This window comes from Hevea brasiliensis, chromosome 8, assembly GCF_030052815.1.
Source record: "Hevea brasiliensis isolate MT/VB/25A 57/8 chromosome 8, ASM3005281v1, whole genome shotgun sequence".
Classification (NCBI taxonomy): Eukaryota; Viridiplantae; Streptophyta; class Magnoliopsida; order Malpighiales; family Euphorbiaceae; genus Hevea; species Hevea brasiliensis.
This window is the reverse complement of record NC_079500.1, coordinates 75242282-75252081: the sequence shown is the minus strand read 5'-3', so window position 1 is coordinate 75252081 and position 9800 is coordinate 75242282.

Genomic DNA, 9800 nt, shown 5'->3' with positions numbered 1-9800 from the left:
ATTCAATTCATCCCAAAAGCCGATGGCTAATGAGGAATAACATAGCTAGCTAGCAATAATATGAGTACTCATTCTATTCGCCCCAATGTGCACACACCTCAACACTTCAGCCAGAGAGGGAATTCAATTCATCGCACTAGACAAGCTAGCGAGGAATTCAATCAATATACATGATAGCTGTGGTTTCAAACCATTTACAATGCTTTTCAATCAATAAGTATCCATCAAATATCATTCAAACAATTTTTCACAATTTAAACAATAATAGACAAATTGTCACAATTCATTTCATTTGAAAATTCAAAAGAAGTAACTATTGTGCGCAAACCTCTAATAACAATCTCTTGGCTCTGACTCAGTGTTTCCTTCCCCTTCCCTGAGTCTTTTCTAACTGAAACACACAATTTGAAGTGTTTCAGTACTCATTTAAACTGTCTCCAAGAATAAAGCTTAATAATTAACTTATTGAATTCTATTATTTCCTTAGTCAACCTAAGATGTTGACCCTCGATGCACTCTAGGTGAATTAGGTTTTAATGTTACTAATATGTCACATTTGTAGCCTTTTAGTTTTGGTACATGTTACCAAATTCATTTCCAAGTATGTTGCATTTTATTACAATTTATCGGATTTCGGTATACTAATTTGACCTAGCCAGATGACCTAGTTCCCTCGGTTTCGGGTTTCAGTCAAAACTACAAACTTGTAGGTCTATGTCTTATTGCACGCGGGGCAAAATTTCAGGTCATTCTGAGTTGTGTAGACCAAGTTATGGTCAATTTACCAATGCTGGACAGAATGTACCAAAGTGGTAGCTTTAGGTCGTTTTTAGGTCACTTTTGGTTCGGCCAGTTTTTTGACCTGAAGTTGTGCAAGCTATTTGACTTGCTTATGGTCATTTCTGGGCTTTAGTGTCTTCATAAGAATTGTAGAAATATGTCTCAACTATTTATGGTAAAAATGTTAGGTCAATTGGACCTGTTTTGAGTGAGTTTTGGCCAAAATACCAACTGCTGCCCAAATGGTCAATTTTCAGGCTTTCAATGTACTAATCCGGATTTGGTCATTTTTCAAGTCACCTTCCAAGAAGAATTTTGGTAAGCTTCCTCCATGAAAGTTGGCATATTTTGTGCTTAGTTTCACCTCCAATTGGTCTCATACCAATTGGAGTCACACGCTTAAGGTTCTAAGCTAAACATACACTGCCCTATTGTACATTATTCACCCTTTACCAATTACATTTCCTATGCTTGCCAGGTCACTCTTCCATGTCATTTCTGGTTTGTATCATAACATAAACATATTTTACTTCACATTGTTGGTCATTTTGGCAGCTTGTAACCACACTCAATATGCACTCTATAACACAGAATTTTTCAAGTCCAATTACAAACAATTTAACCACATGACATAGCTCATTTACATGTTCAAATTAAAACCTTTATACACATATACATGCTGCCATAACAAGTACCATAATTCAATAATATAATTCCATAAACCAAACCATGAAACAACACATTTTGGTCTACACTTCAAAGTTTCCGATTGTACATCTTCTTCAATTAGCTTCCAAGCTTCCAAAATCATATGTACTATCACACATACATTTAGTATACATTATCAAATTTATTCCTACACACATAAACACTTATATCAACACTTTAATCTACCATTTACATGCAAGGATAAACTGCTCTTATTGAAGTTCCATGGCTGCCAAAAATGTACCTCTCCCTTAACTCATCAAACTTCAAAAATCCTTCCACAATTCAACTACCCACAACACCAATTCAAAGTTTAATGAAACAATAATAAAAAAATACATACTTACCACTTTTGAAATTCTTCAAAACCTCACCAAAACTAAATTTTCTTACTGCCTATCTACTGCCCAAGTTGTGTAGAATAACTTTAGTGAAGGATAATGGAAGAAAATTGGCTTGGATCATGGAAGAATGAAGCTTGGCCATGGAGGAACTTCTTTCTTCTTAGTTTCGACTGGTCTTGGTAAGGTGAGGAAGATGAATGATCTGTTGTCCACATGGTGATTAAATGTCCACTTTAGTAGTGTTAGTGGAGCACTAAGTAAGAATGTAATATTTGTTTATTCTAAAGTTTCCATATTCCCACACTTAACTCCTATCTTTTGCTATTTAATTTATGTACCACCAATTTAATTTTTCATGAAATTTTCCTTTCACTCATTTTTAATGGAAATTGAGGTCAAAAGACAACTCGGGGTGTCAAATGACCACAATGCCCCTGTTTGGGTTACATTCCCGATCTTTCAGTAACACCGAGTTTTGTCATTTTCTCGATTTCTCATTTTTCTTTGTACTAATTATTTAATTTTTATTTGATATTTGTAATGATATTTATGCTTCAATAGGTCTTTAATTATGTCTTAAAAATATTTTTCAAGGTTCCCCGTGGTCCAGGGCTAGTCAACGGTCTACGCCGCAACTTTCCGGTGAGGTCACCCATCGCTAGGGTTCTCGGCTCGTTTAACTTGGTTACATTTCATTGCTATTATTTTTCCTTTATTTTTCTTGTATTTTCTTTTCTTGTATTTCATTATTTTATGTCTTCTCATCCATATCTAAGTGTAGTTCTAGGCATCCTAGCTGTCCGGACAACACTGGTCACCAGAACAGTAGAACGCACTACCGAACATAGGGTTGTTACATGCAAGCCCTTGGGTGGTACCTATCAAAGCACTTTGCAGGCGTTACGTATCGCCATCCCTTCTAGCCCCCTGATACCGATATTCATTGTCTTTTAAAATCATATCAATCATATATTGTTAATCCATGACTTTCCATGCAGGCAGTACTGCTATCTATTATCCCTAATTGGTATACCAATCGATCCATAAAATATACATAAGCCATGGTTTACTTTGAGCAATTAAGCATTATCAATTGTCTAACAGAATCTTCATGTCCATGTGTTGTGGAAAAGGTGGGTCCCACATCACTATTTCGTGTGATTTAGTATTAGTGATAACAAAATTTCCATGTCAATGTATATTGGGAAAGTGGGTCCCACATACCTATTTCAAGTAATTTAGTATATAGTGACTTAGTAGGGATAAGCCAATAATGCTTTTCAAGAACCTTTCTTTAGGTTTAATTTCGAGATTTTAACTTGGCATATCACTTTGGACAGTTTGTGGCCACTGTTTGGCCCCATTTCCTAAAAGGAAATTGCTCTTTTATGTCTTGCTTTTATTTCTCAGATGACTATTCGAGCTCTGACTCATAGGTTTCTCCCTCTTCTCTATTTCACATTGCCCTTGTGGGATTGGGTTTTGCACTTGGGCTTGGGCTGACAAATTATCAATCATTTATTCAAAGAAAGTGGCCATTTGTGTAGTAATTTGTACAGGTGGGACTGATAAAGTCGGACTTCCAACTCTTGGGAGGCTGGGGCCTCACCTTGTACTTTCGCCATCATAGACTGTTCTATTGTCTCATTCTTCTCTTCCATTCTTTTCACGGGATTTTCTATTTCCTGTACAACTAACACAAGGAGATTCCTCTTCATTAATTCATATTTATGATGTAAATGTACTATATGCATCAAACATTTGAGCAGTTGTAGTTACCGACAAAAAGATTTCAAATTCACAGTTCAAAATTTACTTTAAAACCATTGCTCTGATACCACAAAACATGTTACACCCTACTCCCCCGTAAGATGTAACATGATCCCGTAGTACACCTAATGAATTACCGTACTTCGCCTACCGATAACCCATTAGATATACTACAAGGGATTTTAAAACAATTTTCGTCAAATTTAAATCATCGATTAAAATCTGGTGTTATAAAATTTTTTCAAAATTTCAGCAAAGTGCCGGTTGTATTTTGAGAAAATAATTCTTCAATCCTGCAAAAGAAAATACTCCCAATATGTTTTCTTAAATACAACTCCAATAACATCATTTCAATTCACAATTCAAATCTCAATAAATAATCAATTCATTTTCAAACCAATCTCATCATAAAGAAACATTTCATTGATTACAAGACTCAAATTTTATATTACAAAACTATTCAAGTAAATGAAATCTCAAATTTACATTTATAATAATTTACATTTAATTACATACCAAAATATTTTACAAGAGTTTTTATACAACTGCTCAAATAATTTACATACATATTATTACATGCATATATCAAAACCTATGTACATGGGTATACATATGATATACCTGGAGCTAATCTGAATGTCTCTTCAAAGAAGCTTACTCAATTGCTCTATGCTCTTTTCACCTGCGACAGCATACAAAGCTATCGCTGAGGGGTGAACTCAATGGTGCACAACTATAATTTAAAACATAGTACAATATACATTGACAAAATTTACAACAAATAATTTGGAAATCTGAATACTCTTCAAATTCCAAAACTCAAAATATTCATTGCCAATAATATAAATCATTTGTATAAAATGACTTTGATCACAAAATTCAATTTATCAAATCATAACTAACCATTTAAGGTAATTCCAACAAAATCGATTATACATAAATCATAATTGAAATCATAATTCTTTACTATTCAAAAACCATTCTTTATCTCAAAAATAATTCTTTATCTCAAAAACCATTCTTTATCTCACTAACTATGCAAGACTAATCCGAAAGGGCCATCTTCGAGGTGATTCTAACTCCCTATGGTCGAGGAGGTCGAATCGAATTCTAACTCCCTATGGTTGGGTAGGTCAAATCATCGTGCACAGTACACATCACAATAATGAATCTTCCGAAAGGGCCATAACAAATAAAACTTATATCTAACCTCTAAGAAGAGGAGAATCTAAGCCTGTGCACGTACCATAGTAATCAAAACACAACTAACTCCATTGTCTTCTCAACAAATGAGAGAGACGAGTAATAACCTAGTCAAGCATCTATAGTGAGATATAAAACAATATCACAATCCTTTTAGTGAGCATAAATCACAATACAATTTGATTCAAAGTCAATTCCAATATCCAATAATTTTTATGCTCATCACAATTCAAATCATAAATTTGCATTTTTCCATGCAAATTGCCCATCACAATTCAAAACATGTTCTATCACAATTTTCCAAAACATAATTTATTCAATCCACAACAATGCTTGATACTTATTGAAATACCATTTCACAAAGCTAAATTCATACATACTATAACAAGTTCAATAATCATTGAATTAAATCCAATGCTTGTTAAACATAATACATAAGAAAAATATGTCATTTAATCATATGAAATATTCAGAACAAAATCAGTTAAAAACTAGTTATGCACAAACCTCTGATAAATGTCTCTTGGTCCTGACTCAGTGTTTCCTTCCCCTCCCTTGAGTCTTTGCTAACTGAAACAAACAATTTGAAGTGTTTCAGTACTCATTTAAATTGTCTTTAACAATAAAGCTTAATAATTAATTTATTGAATTCTATTATTTTCCTTAGTCAACCTAAAATGTTGACCCTCGATGCACTCTAGATGAATTAGGTTTAATGTTACCAATATGTCACATTTTATAGCCTTTTAGTGTTGGTACATGTTACCAAATTCACTTTCAAGTATATTGCATTTTATTGCAATTTGCCGGATTTCAGTGTACTATTTTGACCTAGCCGGACGACCTAGTTCTCTCGGTTTTCGAGTTTTGGTCCAAACTACAAACTTGTAGGTCTATGTCTTATTGCACGCGGGGCAAAATTTTAGGTCATTCTGAGTTGTGTAGACCATGTTATGGTCAATTCACTAATGCTGGGCAGAATGCACTAAAATGGTAACTTTAGGTCATTTTTAGGTCACTTTTGGTTCGGCCAGTTTTGGTACCTGAACTTGTGGAAGCTCTTTGGCTTGGTTTTGGCCATTTCTGGGCTTTGGTGTCTTCCTAAGAATTGTATATATATGTCTAAACTATTCATGGTAAAAATTTCAGGTCATTTAGACCTAGTTTGAGTGAGTTATGATCAAAACACTAACTACTGCCCAAAAGGTCAATTTTCAGGCTTTCAAGTCACTAATCCGGATTTAGTCATTTTTCAAGTCACCTTCTAGGTAGAATTTTGGTAAGCTTCCTTCATTAAAGTTGGCACATTTTGTGCCTAGTTTCACCTCCAATTGGTCTCATACCAATTGGAGTCACACACTTAAGGTTCTAAGCTAAAATGTACACTACCCTATTACACATTGTTTATCCTTACCAATTACACATCCAACACTTACCAAATTAATTCTTCCATGCCAATTCTGGTTTGTACCATAACATTAACAAACTTTACTTCACACTTTTGGTCATTTTGGCAGCTTGTAACAACTCTTAACAAACACATTATAACTCAGAATTTTTTTAAGTCCAATTACAACAATTAACCACATGGCATACCTCATTTACATGTCCAAATTCAAACCATTATACACATATCCATGCTGCCATCAATAACAACATCTTAGACAACCATAAACAAGTAAAAACAAGCTACATATACAGAATTTCCATGGCTGCCAAAATGTACATCTCATTAAAACATCAAACTTTAAAAATTCTTCCATAAATCAATTACCCACAACCTTGGTTACACTTTTAATGAAACAAAAATTGAAAACAATCACTTACCACTTTTGAAGTTCTTCAAAACCTCACCAAAACTTAACCTTCTTGCTCCCAATAATCTGCCCAAGAGGTATACACCACTTTTAATGAAAAAATTTGCAAGAAACCATGGCTTAATCATGGTAGATGGAGCTTGTGGTATGGTGCGGCCATGGAAGAATTTTTGAGAGAATTTAGTTTGGCTTGGAGAATAATGTAGAAGAAGAAGAAGATGGAGTTAGTGGAGTTGGTTGTCCACTTAAGTGATGTTAGTAGAGCACTAATTGATTAAAAATTATTTTAATGTTAAACTTTCCAATTTTTGCAATTTGGCCACCACACTTTCACTATTTACATAATGTATCTCATTTTGATTTTTCATGGTATTTTCAAAGTTAAACATCATTTATTTTTAATGGAAATTTAGGTCAAAAGGCAACTCGGGTTGTCAAATGATCACAATACCCCTATTCGGGTTGCATTCCTGATTTTTCGGTAACACCGAGTTTTGTCGCTTTCTCGATTTCTTGTCTTTCTTTGTACTAATTAATTTTTTTTTATATATTTCTAATGATATTTATAATTCAATAGATGTTTATTTAAGTTTTAAAAATATTTTCCAGGGTTCCCCGCGGTTCAGGGCTAGTCAACGGTCCACGCCGTAGCTTCCCAGTGCGGTTACCCATCGCTATGGTTCTCAGCTCGTTTAACTTGGTTACATTTCATTACTATTATTTTTCCTTTGTTTTTTTTGTATTTTCTTTTCTTGTATTTCATTATTTTATGTCTCTTTACCCATATCTAAGTGTAGTTGTAGGCATCCTAGCTATCTGGACAACACTGGCCACTGGAACAGTAGAACGCACTACCGAACACAGGGGTGTTACAAGTGAGATGGGTAATAACCTAGTCAAGTATCTATAGTGAGATATAAAGCAATATCACAATCTTTTTAGTGAGCATAAATCACAATACAATTTGATTCAAAGTCAATTCCAATATCCAATAATTTTTATGCTCATCACAATTCAAATAATAAATTTGCATTTTTCCATGCAAATTGCCCATCACAATTCAAAACATGTTCTATCACAATTTTCCAAAACATAATTTATTCAATTCACAATAATACTTAATACTTGTGGAAATACCATTTCACAAAGCTAAATTCATACATACTATAATAATTTCAATAATCATTGAATTAAATCCAATGCTTGTTAAACATAATACATAAGAAAAATATGTCATTTAATCATATGAAATATTCAGAACAAAATTAGTTAAAAACTAGTTGTGCACAAACCTGATTTGAGTTACTCCTGGGCCTTGATTCAATGTTCTTTATGCTTCTCAATATCCTTTTCAACTGAAACACACAATTTAAAGTGTTTCAGTACTCAATGAATTTGTTTCCAACCATAAAATCCAATATTTAAATTTTCTTGGTACTATTCCCTTCAATTCATTTCATTAGTCAACCTATAATGTTGACCCTTGATGCACTCTAAGTGAGTCAATTCTAATTTTACCAATATGTCACATTTTATAGCCCTTTAGTGTTAGTATATTTTACCAATTTCATTTCCAAGTGTATTGCATTTTATTGCAATTTATCGGATTTCGGTGTACTATTTTGACCTAGCCGGACGACCTAGTTCCCTCGATTTTCGAGTTTTGGTCCAAACTACAAACTTGTAGGTTTATGTCTTATTGCATGCAGGGCAAAATTTCAGGTCATTCTGATTTGTGTAGGCTAAGATATGGTTAATTTACCAATGCTGGACAGAATGCACTAAAATGATAGGCTTAGGTCATTTTCACTTCGGCCAATTTTGGTACCCGAATTTGTGCAAGCTACTTGGCTTAGTTCTGGCCATTTCTGGGCTTTGGTGTCTTCATAAGAATTGTAGATCTATGTCTAAACTATTCATGGGAAAAATGTCAGATCATTTGGATCTGTTTTGAGTAAGTTATGGTCAAAAAACTAACTATTGCCCAAATGGTCAATTTTCAGGCTTCCAAGTCACTAATCTGGATTTGGTCATTTTTCAAGTCACTTTCTGGACAGAATTTAGGTAGACTTTCTTCATAAAAGTTGGCACATTTTGTGCGTAGTTTCACCTCCAATTGGCCTCATACCAATTGGAGCCACACACTTAGGGTTATAGGTCCATTTGCACACTGCCCTCTACATATTTTTCAAACACCAAACCAAACACATGTTTACCAATTATATTTTCACTTCCCATACCATTCTGCATTTGGCACTAACCAAAACTATTCCATTCTCTACATTATAGGTCAACTTGGACAGAATATAACCACTTCAAATACACCAAATGCAGTCACCATTGACAAAGTTCAATCCCAATAATATATACACATAAATACTTCTAATTATCACACAAACTTCCATCATCAAATTACATACCTATCACTACTATTCCACACACATATATGCTGCCATTCTTTTGTACAATATTTCAACAACATTTCATCAATTTGAACCTTACCAATTTCCATTTTGAGGCTGCCCAAAAATTACACATACACATCAACTTTCATTTTCACTTTTCAAGCTTACAAATCAAACTTTATACATGGAATTCAACTTCAATACAATTAAACATTTAAATCAACATCCCAAATCACCAATTACATGAAGAAAACAAGTTACATATTAAGCTTCCATGGCTGATGAAATAGAGCAGCACCCTAACTTACCAAACTTTAACTTTTCTTCCATATATCAACTTATCTCAATACCCACACAAACTTTAACAAAGAAAAGTTGAAGAAATGCACACTTACCCCTTGTGAGCTTGACCAAACTTCACCTATTCCTCTTGAAATTACTATCAAATTCTTACTCGCAAGGTGGGGATAAACTTTAATGAAGACAAGTTGTGGAAAACATGGCTTGATCATTGATATTTGAGCTTGGGAAGTGGGTGGCCATGGATGAAAACTTGGGAGGATTTTCAGCTGGTTTATTTGGGAGGTTGAAGATGACAGATTTTCTGTCCCAATATACTATATTATATGTCCATTAACTTCACTTAGTGGAGCACTAAGTATGGTTAAAGTATTAATTAATCCAAAGTTTTCAATTTCCCACATTTTCCTCATATCTTTTACTATTTAGATTATGTACCACCATTTTTATTTTTCATGACATTTTCCAATCAT